Source organism: Pongo pygmaeus, chromosome 18 (genome assembly GCF_028885625.2).
Source record: "Pongo pygmaeus isolate AG05252 chromosome 18, NHGRI_mPonPyg2-v2.0_pri, whole genome shotgun sequence".
In the NCBI taxonomy this organism is placed as follows: Eukaryota; Metazoa; Chordata; class Mammalia; order Primates; family Hominidae; genus Pongo; species Pongo pygmaeus.
Genome location: NC_072391.2, coordinates 75,957,617 through 75,969,958, shown reverse-complemented (window position 1 = coordinate 75,969,958; position 12,342 = coordinate 75,957,617). Strand labels below are relative to the sequence as shown.

The following is a 12,342-nucleotide window of genomic DNA, read 5'->3' as shown; positions in this document are numbered from 1 at the left end:
ATGTGGGGATTATGAGAACTACAATTCAAGATGAGATTTGGGTGGGGACACAGCCAAACCATATCACTAACCCCTACCCACCAGATGCCAGGAGCACTCTCCCTCAATCCCTTGCCCCTTCCCCAAGTTCTGACAATTAAAAATGCCTCCAGACATTATCAATTATCCCTTGGGGGAAAAATTGCCCCTGGTAGAGAAGCAGTGGCTGGAAGGATGGCTGCAAAACTCCTGCAGGATGGCAGGGGACAATTGTCTCCGCTGAGGAGGGCGCCTGTGCTGGGATGTAAAGGTGATATAATGAAGGCAAAAGTTTCTATTCTCTCAGTATGGTGGGTTAATATGCAATAAAGAGAGGAAAAATAGAAAGAAGTGAATGAGAGTTAGTGCATCAGGACCTGAAAAAGTAGGATTTGTCAGGATGTTTGTTTTTTTTTTTTAAAGTAACTGATATAATGACTCTTCATGAATGATCTCTGTGAATTTTCTCTCAGAAAATGTTCCTATTTCTGATTAAGATCTAAGGATAAAGATGATGCAACAAGAAATAAAACCAAGCTTTCCACAACTTAAATAAATCACTATGTTTCAAAACATTTGCACATCTTGTCACTTTTATCTACACAGTAAGGCCTCACCTTTTTTTTTCTAGCTTATATTTGAAATGCATTTCTATTGCAGAAAACTTTAAGATATAAAGAAATAATAACCATTCCTGGTCTGTGAATTTGAATTGTGGCTCTGTGACATTCTACAAAGATTTCAAAAATTATTTACTAATTTAAATAACTCTTGTTTCGGTAGCAATTAGCAGCAAACCAAGTAGCAAGTTCATTTGTACCACAGTAGATCTGACCTCACTTGCATTTTCTTTTTCATTTCTAGCACAATTAGCAAAAGAAAGGGAGTGGGCCATTTAACATGCCTTTCTAGCTAATTTTTAATCTGTTCTAATGCATGAATTTAAAAATGCCTACTTGAGAGCTTCAGGGATTACTAAATAATAAGCCCTAAAGGTTCCAAAATCCGGTTAATAGTCAGACCTGGAGAATATGAAATATAGTGTTAATTTAGAATAACATAATGCCTAAAAATGGAGCAAGTTAGATCTAATTGAGCTATGAACTGCTTGCCTTGTATTGTGTAATAGAGGCTGTGCTAACCAAGGGTTGCTGAGCTATAGATAACCATTACTCTTAGAAAATATGTTTATTGGGGTCTCTCTCTCTTCATTACCCAACCTCATAAAGTATATGTCTGCGTATTCCGATAAAACATAAAATGGCAAGGCAGAGTCACAATTAGGACACCGTGAGAAGCTGCATCATAAAATGGTGTCTGTCTCCAAATGATTGTTCACTTAACTGTGATAAATATTTATCAGCATGCAATAGAACAAATCCTTCAACAATCTCAGGCCACACTGAAAATGAAGGACTTTCACATTTTCGATTCTCTTCTTTCGATAAGTACAATCCTTTAATCTAAAATGTAATTTGATGAGATTTTGATTTTAAATTAGAATTATGACATAGAAACGTTAAGAACATATTGGGTTCATATTTCCAATATCTATTTAAAGCAACTTGGATTTACTGTTATATCATGAACAGAGACAAGAGAACTGTGTTGAACAGTGTAAATATGAAACACTGCTAATTTGCGTGGTTATTCAATGTATAACCTTTTATGTTATCAGTACTCTCATTGGAAAAAAAATGTGTTTTAAATTATAAAATAAAGATCAAAATAAACTCCTTAATGATCCTTACTCTCTTGTTGGCCATGATGTGTCAAATGGGGTAACATAAGGAAAACTGAGATATAGATCCTGATGTTCTACTTAACTTGCAAGGCACAGGCCTTAGCTGCTTGGATATGGAAACTGTTTATTACCACGTAGCTTCATGCGGAGTCAACAGAAAAATGCCTTTTGAAAAGAAGAACACTGCCTTCCTGGGTGAGTTTCGGAAATGAAGCCTCTCTCCTGGACAGAGAAAACAGTTTCTGCAAGTCAACTCTATCTCTGTTAGACAGATAGCTAGAGAAGGCATATGGAGTGCAGAGTGGAGTTGCTTATAAACATAAATGCCTTCTGGGCCTTTCCTAAAACAATGGGATTCCTGGAAAAATGTCCTTATCATTGGTTCTCAAACTGGAGGACTTCCGAAAACACAAATTCAAACTGGAGGACTTCCAAAAACACAAATAGCTGGGCCCACTCCCCTTTAGTGTTTCTTATTCAGGATTTCTGGGGTGAAACCAGAAAATATGCATTTCTAACAGATTTCTTTTTTTTTTTTTTTTTTGACAGGGAGTCTCGCTGTGTCCCCCAGGCTGGAGTGCAGTGATGCCATCTCTGCTAACTGCAAGCTCCGCCTCCCGGGTTGACACCATTCTCCTGCCTCGGCCTCCCGAGTAGCTGGGACTACACACGCCCGCCACCACGCCCAGCTAATTTTTTGTATTTTTAGTAGAGGCGGGGTTTCACCGTGTTAGCCAGGATGGTCTCCATCTCCTGACCTCGTGATCCGCCCGCCTCGGCCTCCCAAAGCGCTGGGATTACAGGCGTGAGCCACCGCGCCTGGCCTTCTAACAGATTTCTGAGTGATGCTGGTGTTGCTGGCCTGGGAGCCACACTTTGAGAACCAGATTCCCACAGCAAAAGAAGGATCCAGAAGGAAAAAACTTCCAGTGAACATCTGGTCCTGACTACATGAATGTCCTTCCCCAATCTATAGATCCCAAATCTACTTGCACTTTCTTTTCTTTTCTTTTTATCTCATTCTCTTTATTTCTTCCTTTCCTCCCCCATCTTTCCTCCCCTCCTTTTGTTTTATTACCATTTCAAATTCCATATTTCTATTTCTCTTCCCATTCCCCCGTGGGTCCATGTCTCTCCTCCCTGCCTACCCACCTCTCTCTCTTCTCTCTTTTTTTTTTTCCTCTCTCTCTCTCTTCCTTTCTTGGCCCTGCCCTCAGATCTTTCCCTCAACAATGATCAGCCTCCCACCAGGCTCTCAACAGTGACCAAGATTACAGATATACCACACATGGGAGAAACACACAAGCCAAGATCTTACTCCTTGGCAAGCACAATGAGGGGCAATTGTCGGAATAATTTCAAAGAGGGAGGAAAGGAGTTCTGTGCTAAGCGTTCAATAACAGAAGCTTCTCTGCCTTTGCATTTAGCACCACATAAGCAAAACATATATGGCCGTACGAAATATACATAGAAGAGTTATATACATACTGCTGGCAGATTGACTAGATTTTCAACATTAATTTTCATTTTGGGGGCTATTTTTGCATTTTAGGATACATAGTCCCCAGGTCTAGTTTTAACATGCACTTAACTCCCATGCTAGATGAAGATTTATAACAAAAGTGACTATTACGAGAACACTCCTAGGTGAAGATCTACCACAGACAGACTTAGCTCTTTACGGCCTTATTGTGTCAGACTCTGAATATTAGACACATACAAAAAAAAAAAATCACAGAGTGAAAGTTATTAGGCTGCAGAACAGCTTCCCACGGGATGTCCCCAGGCCTCATCACTTGAGTCATTAGAAACAAGACCAAACCAAACACTTGACTCTACCACTAGGGAACACTCCTGCCCTGGCTGAGGGTGGACAAGATGACCTCACAGATCTCTCCCAGTCCTCCCAGGGTCATAAAAACAGAATGGAAACTCTGACTAGACATCACGCTGCAGGGAGAAGTGGAGATACCAGCAGACTGAACAGCAAGATCTCAGAGGGTGGACCATGTTACAGTGAACAGCAAAGAGAAAAAAAATAATCCTAAGGATTGTGGCCAAAGGACACCCCAGAATAAAAATCACATTGAGAACACTCCCCGAAAAGGCCCACGATGCAATTTTGCAGACAGAGCTGTAAAACAATATGTGTTCACTAGTTTCTGATACATACTATGAGTGTTCCTATGCTCTGACTATAAAAGGAGTGAATTACAAGTGTATTTCCTGGCTCCCTCTTTTCTGAAGCTGTAACTGCTTCACCAAAATATATGGGAACAAAGAGAAGCTCAATTAGGTGACAACTATGGTGCTTCCATAGTTCAGTATGATGCGTCCCACTAAAAATTAGAGATCAAAGCAGCTGAAACCAAGATTAACCTGGAAGAAGATAACAGGTCCCCCAACCCCACCCATGAGGGCAGAGTCCTTTCTCAGCCGTTAGCAGGGAGGGAGGAGTGTTCTGTGAGGCCCAACACGGTTTCTCCACCCCAGGGATGTTGCAGCTGTGATGAACAGCCTGAGCCAGCGGGCATGCTTGCCTCACATCCAGGTCCCGTAATAAATCTGAGGGAACTGCAAATGGGTGGGGTGGAGAGGAATTCTGGACTTGATCTGACTCAACACGCCACAGCTGTCATTCCAACTCAATTGGCCCTGAACTGCAAAACGTGTCATCCCTACCCACTGGCCCTCTCTGCTAAGGAAAACCCTCATGGTTCATGGGTCCTCCTACTTAGCTGGGTTTTGTATTACCTGCCACCGCTCCCCTTCCCCACTCTGAGTACACCTGGACAGACCACAGGTCCAATCATACATGAGCCAAGAGCAAATGTGTCCAGAAGTTTGCTCTGCAATGTACCAATGGGAAAGATGACTCATACCAGTGGATTTCTGCACTAGGGAATTGGGAAACCGACTCTAAGCCTGTTGTAGCAGGGACAGCTGATAAAAAGATGCCATGAGGTTGAGTTGAATTGCACGGTCATGAGCTAAAAAGGAAGCATGTGTGAGCCAAAATTGTGAGGGAGAAGAATGAATAAATCTAGCAGCAGCAGAAGCAGCTAGTCAGAAAAAGAGAACGCCACACTTGTGCAGGAGGGGATCACAAGTGTGGTGTTCTCTTTTTGGGATCACAGATAGTTACCGAAAACTGCCTCCTTTCCTCAGCTTGCCAACATTATCTCTTACAGTAAACCTTTTTCTTAGAAGAGGTGGCACAAGTAAAACTCTGTTCCTTGTGACCAAAGAAGCCAAATTAAACACTCAGAAAATCTGAATTATATACATCATGATGACTGAGCTCTTCATGCTCTAAACCACGACTGTTGGATATTTAACTTGAAAATGCCCACAAGTCCCTGAAGACCACGGCTTATCAATGGTATTGAAAACAAGAGGTGAGGCACGGCAGCTCATGCCTGTAATCCCAGCACTTTGGGAAGCCAAGGCAGGAGGATCACTTGAACCCAGGAGCTCAAGATGAGCCTAGGCAACAAAGCGACACCTTGTTTCTATTTTTCATTTAATTTTTTTATTATTTTTATTTTTATTTTTTTTTTGAGACAGAGTCTCCCTCTGTCACCCAGGCTGGAGTGCAGTGGCACAACCTCGGCTCACTGCAACCTCCACCTCCCCGGTTCAAGTAATACTAGTGCCTCAGCCTCCACAGTAGCTGGGATTACAGGCACACACCACTACACCTAATTTTTTTTTTATGTTTTTAGTAAAGATGGGGTTTCGCCTTGTTGCCCAGGCTGGTCTCCAACTCCTGAGCTCAGGCAATCCACCTGCCCTCCTGAGCTCAGGCAATCCACCGGCCTCGGCCTTCCAAAGTGCTAAGATTACAAGTGTGAGCCACCGCGCCCACCTCCTTGTCTCTATTTTTTAAAAATAAAAAAAAATTAAAAAAAAAATTTTAAAGGCCAAGTAACACTCAGTGTTTTCCTTACCTGCTCTTTTGGAAACTGGAAATCAATTTTAGAAATATTTCTGAGACAGAAAAAAACAAGTTATCTGGAGTCAGAACCCAGTTTCTAAATGATGATCCTTCCTACCCCACCAAAGGTATCCATCACAGCAGCCTACAGATTCATTTATTGAAATTTCTTATCTTAAAACAGAAGTGTTATCCTCACAGAATCATTTATTCACTCAGGGAAATCATTCACTTGGAGCTTATGATGTTTAATCACGAAAGCATGTCTTTGCAAAACACCTACTATGCATTATCCAAAGATGCTAAGCACAACTGTTCTATTTGCAGTGGGCATTAAGGCATTATCCTTTGTCCCATGCTGTGGACAAATGAATGGTGCAAGAAGTATTGGCTCCAAATTACCCTGAAGGGGAGAAATACCTTTCTTTAAAATTTTACTTTCATTTTTAATTTTCTAATAAGGATAGGATCTTGCTATATTGCCCAGGCCAATCTCAAACTCCTCAGGCAATCCTTCTGCCTCAGTCTCACAAACTGCTGGGATTACAGGGGTGAACCACCACAGGTGGCCTTCTTGTTTCTTCAGAGACAGGGTCTCGCTCTATCACCCAGGCTGGAGTGCAATAGCATGATCATAAGTCGTTGCAGCCTCCAACTCCTGGGCTCATGGTATCCTCCTGCCTCAGCCTTCTGTGTAGCTGGGATTACAGGTACACGCCCCCACCAGACCCAGCCAAAGGAAAAATACTTCATTGAGGAGTGGTGCCAACTGCCCACATGCAGAAACATTCATCCTCACTGGTACGAAACAACTGAGCTGAGAGGTGTGAGCCACCTTTAAGTGGCTCTATTTAAACTATTAAACTACTAAGTTAAATATTTTAAACTATTAAGTTTAATAGTTTAAACAGAAGATTGTTATTTCATGATAGAAGAGTGGCATAGTGGGTTAGGCCCAATTTTCAAATAACAAGCGATTCTAGCAGATCCTGATTTGTAGGTGTAAAAAATAATAATTAGTAAAAATAAAATAATAGTTACAGCAGAGGCCATTTGCTGAGTGTCTACAATGTCACCGGCTGCGGACTTTACATATATGCATTTTTTCAATCATCACAGTCATTCAGGGTATGGTGAACAACTCTTCACAAATGAAAAGACTTTTAAAAATCACGGCTCCAACTGTGGTCGGAGAGCTGTAAGCATCAGTGACATCTGGGTGCTTGCTAGAAAAGTAGACTCCTGGGCCCCAACCCAGAACTAGAGAATGAGGGGCTTTGGGGGTGGGGCCCGAGACTTGTGTTTTTTTAACCAGCTCCCCAGGGGAGTCTCACACCAAAGTTGAAAGAAAGAAGCCCTGACTTAGAGAGTAACTTTCCAAGGCCAAATAGATAGTACGCCGCAGAGTCACTGCGCACGCGTTTGTGCTGAGTACTGGAAACTGTCCCATCCACTTCAGGTAATTAACGAGGAGCTGGGCTGGAGCTAATCAGGTTAACACCTGTAATTCAGGATTCCTCTGAGATCAGGAGCAGGAGCTCTCAAACCTCGGTCTGTCCCTAGAGATTCTAATGGGCAGAGTCCTGTATTGCCCCTTTGCTTCTTCCCTTTTTTTTTTTTTTTTTTTGTATATGGAGGAAATCTTGGGTGGCACCAGCCCTGTTTTTTGAAGTCATAATTAAAAGGGCTCTGATTCAAGTATCTAGGGTATTTCCTTTATTGTTTTATAGATGAACATGAAAAAAATTGAGCTTTGTTTTGGTTTTTTGAGACAGAATCTTGCTCTGTCATCCAGACTGATGTGTAGTGGCGAGATCATAGCTCACTGCAGCCTCTACCTCTGGGCTCAAGCCATCCTCCCGCCTCAGCCTCCCAAGTAGCTGGGACCACAGGCACATGCTACCATGTCCAGCTTATTTATTTCTTTATGAGACAGTCTTGCTCTGTTGCCTAGGCTGTAGCATGATCTCGGCTCAATGCAATCTCCACCTCTCGGGTTCAAGTGATTCTCCTGCCTCAGCCTCCAAAGTAGCTGGGACTACAGGCATGCGCCACCACGTTCAACTATCTTTTGCATTTTTAGTAGAGATGGGGTTTCACCATGTTAGCCAGGCTGGTCTCGAACTCTCGACCTCAGGCAATACGCCCACCTAGGCCTCCCAAAGTGCTGGGATTACAGGCGTGAGCCACTACACCTGGCCTAAATTTTTTGAGTTTTTTGTAGAGAGAGGGTCTCACTACGTTACCCAGGCTGGTCTCAAACTCCTAGGCTCAAACTATCCTCCCACTTCAGCCTCGCAAAGTGCTACGATTACAGGCATGAGCCACCATGCCTGGCCAATAAAACTAAGCTTTAACCATCACAGCATGTACTGTGACCAACACTGGGCTAAGTGCTCCATACCCGAACTGTGCAATGGGACATTCTACTGTCACAGAAATGTTCTTTCTGTGTGTGCTACCCACAGTGGGAGCCACTAGCTGTGTCTGGATGTTTAGCACTTGTAATGTGTGACTGAGAGACTGAATATTTAATTTTATTTAATTTTATTTAGTTAAATTTATTTAAAATTTAATTTAGCTTGAAATGGCCCCCTGTGGCCACTGGCTACCTTCAAGTATTGGATAGTCCAGTTCTACGTGGCTTTTTTTTTTTTTTTTTTTCTTTTCTTTGAGACAGAGTCCCTCTTGCTCAGGCTACAGTCAAGTGGCATGATCATGCCTCAACCTCCCAGGGCTCAAGCAATCCTCCCACCTCAGCCTCCCGAGTAGCTAGGACTACAGGTACGTGCCACCATGCCCAGCTAATTTTTGTAGAGGTAGATCTTTTTATGTCCTTCAGGCTGGTCTTGAACTCCTGGGCTCACGCAATCCTCCCAACTCAGCCTCCTGAGTAGCCAGGACTACAGATGCATGCCACCACACCTGGCTAATTTTTGTATTTTCTGCAGAGAGGGGTCTTGTTATGCTGCCCAGGCTGGTCTTGAACTCCTGGGCTCAAGCTATCCACCTGCCTCGGCCTCCCTCAGTGCTGGGATTACAGGCGTGAGCCACCATGCCCAGCCTAGATGCCTTTTCTTATTTAAACTTCACTCTAAGCCTGTGAGGGCTGAAACTAATGTTATCCCTACTTTATAGATGAGAAAACTGAGGCTTGCAGAGGTAAAATAAAGAACTGATAGGAGCCCATGGAGTCAGTTAGCGGTAGGGCTGGGGTCCTAAGCCAGGTCTGCTCTGACTAGAGGATTTGCAAGGCACAAAATCACTCAGCTGCCATTGGTTATGGAGTCTCTGGGAAGCTGCTGCTCAGAGCTCACCTAAGCAAATGCGGCAACAATGACAGCATGGCCCCCAAAACTGTTGACTCCGAGTGTCTCTTTCTCCAGGCAGCAGTAGTGCTGCTGTTCTCTTGGCAGCCATCAATGAGAAGATGTTTGGACATTATTCTCATGTTATTAAATGTGCATTTTCCACTTAAAAATAAGGAGCTTCTGTCACAAATGATTTATATGGAAACAATACTTCTCCCGGCAAGGAAACAGGAATAGGAGCTTGTTACTGTTTCTTTCAAGACTTGAAAGAGGTGGGGGGAAAAGCCTGTATCTGTATTATATTTATTTACTTATTTTTTGAGATGGAGTCTCACTCTGTCACCCAGGCTGGAGTGCAGCGGCGCAATTTTGGCTCACTGCAACTTCCACCCCCCGGGATCAAGTGATTCTCCTCACTCAGCCTCCCGAGTAGCTGAGATTATAGGCCCACACCACCACGCCTGGCTAATTTTTGTATTTTTAGCAAAGACAGTGTTTTACTATGATGGCCAAGCTGGTCTCAAACTCCTGACCTCAGGTGATCCACCCGCCTTGGCCTCCCAAAGTGCTGGGATTACAGGCATAAGCCACCGCACCCAGCCACCTCACCCATTTTTCTACCCCTACCTCATCACCATCATGGTAAGAAACGGGTTCTAAGATCTCCAGCACCTGTAATCATTCTCTACCTTTCACACAGCATCGTCACTGGGGGACACGATCCTCCCTGAATCCATCCTTTGGTCCAAGATGCTGGTGTCTCTCACAGAGTAACTGCACCAGCCTCAGCTTCACCAAATGGCATCCTTGAGATTCTAGAAACAGGCTTGGCCATTGCCACCTTCCCTGCTCTCCTGTCTCTCCACCAGGGAAGGGAGGCAATACGGTTGTGCGAGGAAAAGGGTCTAGGGCCAGGCTGAACTGACGCCGCACGCCAGGCCCGCTCTGAACAAAGTGTGCGGTGCCACCCTGGGTAGGTGGCTTAACCTCTCTGAGCCTCAGTCATCTCCAGAGTAAACTGGGAAGCACAGGGACTCTGTATGGAGCTGCTCTGAGAAGTCAATGAGGGGATGCATGTAAAGCACTTAACCCCAGGCCACGCACAAGAAGAGATCTGAAAAAAGGTCAGTTTCCTATCGCTCCTCCCTTCCAGCCCTCAGTCAAAATCCTGACCCTCTTTTAGGTTTATCTCAGACCCAACCTTTCTCACCAAGACTTCCCTACCCTCCAAGACTCCACGTGTTTTCCTGTTTTCATATTTTACAGATCTGTACCTATGCCTATTGTAGTTCTTTATACAATTATCACATCTTGGCATGGACTCAGCTTCCTGAGCACTGGATCTCTGCCTTGCCCAGCTTTTCCTTCTAGGTTGCATCCAGCATGTGGCCCTGCACTAACAGGTGCTCAAATATTTGTTGAATTGAGTTTCTATAAAGATTGAGGCCAAACTAAAATAGTCCATTCATTCATTCATTCATTCATATAGAATGAGTGAATCTATATATTCACTCAATATAGATATATATTTTTAGATAGAGGGTCTCGCTCTGTTGCCCAGGCTGAAGTGCAGTGGACTGTTCATAGCTTACTGCAGCCTCGACTTCCTGGGCTCAAGCGATCCTCCTGTCTCAGCCTCCTGAGTAGCCACGATTACAGGTGTGAGCCACCACACCAAGCCCATTCACTCACTATTCATTAAGCATGTAATCTACCAAGTGCCAAGTAAGGCCATTGGTACTCAGGACCCAAGGCAGACAAAACCTTAAGCCTTCATTCACTCTCCAGTGGGGAGGGGGAGGACAGTGAGACAATTACGCAAGTAGACAGATAAACAGAGAAATGATGTCTGCTAAGGAGAAAAATAAAGCAGGGTAGAGATTCAGGGACGGCAGAGTTTGGAAAGAAATTTGCTATTTTAAACAGTGCCTAAGGATGTCATCCCTGAAAAGGAGATATTTGGGCAAAGATTTGTAGGAGTGGAACGGGCTACTTTTTAGAAATAACATTAATTTGGAGGCAGGAAATTGTATGCCTAAGAAACGTTTGGTTCTGTACTCAGAAGGACAGCATAAAGGAAATATGATGTCACTGACCACCCTCAGTTCCCATGTTTCCTCTGTTTTAATACCGGCTAATGTTTTCTGGACATATCCTATGTGCCAGGCAGTGCCCAAATGCTTTATAGACCTGAGTTCATCACAAGAGATAAGATAGAGACCAGAGATGGAAAAAGTCACCACGTGCATGCCCCAGGCAGGTATCATAAAAGGCGAAAGTCAGGTGTCCCACACTGTAAACAACAGGGAGTGCTGAGGGTTGCATGGCTGAAAGGACCCATCCCTATTCCTCCTAGAGCAGATGGCTGCTAACGAGTAACTGACCACAGAACAGGCTCAGGATGTTTGACCTGTGTTTTTGAGAGAAGCTGGAAATCCGAAATTTTTTGTGAAACTTCTCAACTTGAAAACGTTGGCAAGCCATTGCAAGTTTTCAAAAACAGGATGCAGACCAAAATTTTATTTAAACAGTGTTTTCAGGATGTATGTGATCTGAACATTGAGTTTTCAACCTCTGGCATAGAGGGTACATAATGAGTAGACAGAGGAACCGAAAACATTTGCAAGAATCCTGTCAAACAGCTGCCTGACCCCTATACCGTGAGGCTAGGTATAATTCAGGTTTGAAAAGAGCCTGATTGCCTGGGACCCCTCATGTGCCTGCCCAGGGGACAGCAAGCTTTGGGGTCTGTAAACACTCTGTCCTTATGTGTAGACGCAATATCATGCCTACGGGAATTTGAATGCAAAAACAGCTCATGGTTCATTTAAAAAAAAAGTACACTAGGTATTAATAAAAACTGCTTTTGTTGCTTTAATTTGCTTACATTCTACCAATAAAAATGCATTTGGCAAAATAGTCCAGAGGAAACACTGTTTTTATTCAAAACTGTTTTTCTTCCCCTTTCACTTGATATTTCTAAATTAACTTATCAATAATGTATTAAAGTAACACTCAAAAATGGAACAATACTGCACCTTTAAGAAAATATTATTTTTCCTGAGGTCCTATCAAGGTAAATTTCATCAGTATTCAAAGAATGAGCAAAGCACTTCAACAATTTATTTCAATAAAAGAAGACTTAGCTGAAAGGAGTATAAATGATGAGAACTTGCTTTAAACTGATTTATTCCCTGCAGCAATAAAAGGAATGTTTCTTCACTCAGCTGTTTAATATGCAAATATGCAGAACATCCAGCCCCTGACAGCACATCATTAATAAAACCTTGCACTGAGCAGAGCGCCCGATACTTCATCCTGATGAAAATACA

General features: G+C 43.3%; 1 protein-coding gene across 1 annotated transcript in view; it reads right to left on the bottom strand.

Annotated features, from left to right (window-relative positions):
- WWOX (WW domain containing oxidoreductase) overlaps positions 1–12,342 on the bottom strand; it is a 1,116,547-nt gene that overhangs the window by 524,210 nt on the left and 579,995 nt on the right. The window lies entirely within an intron of this gene.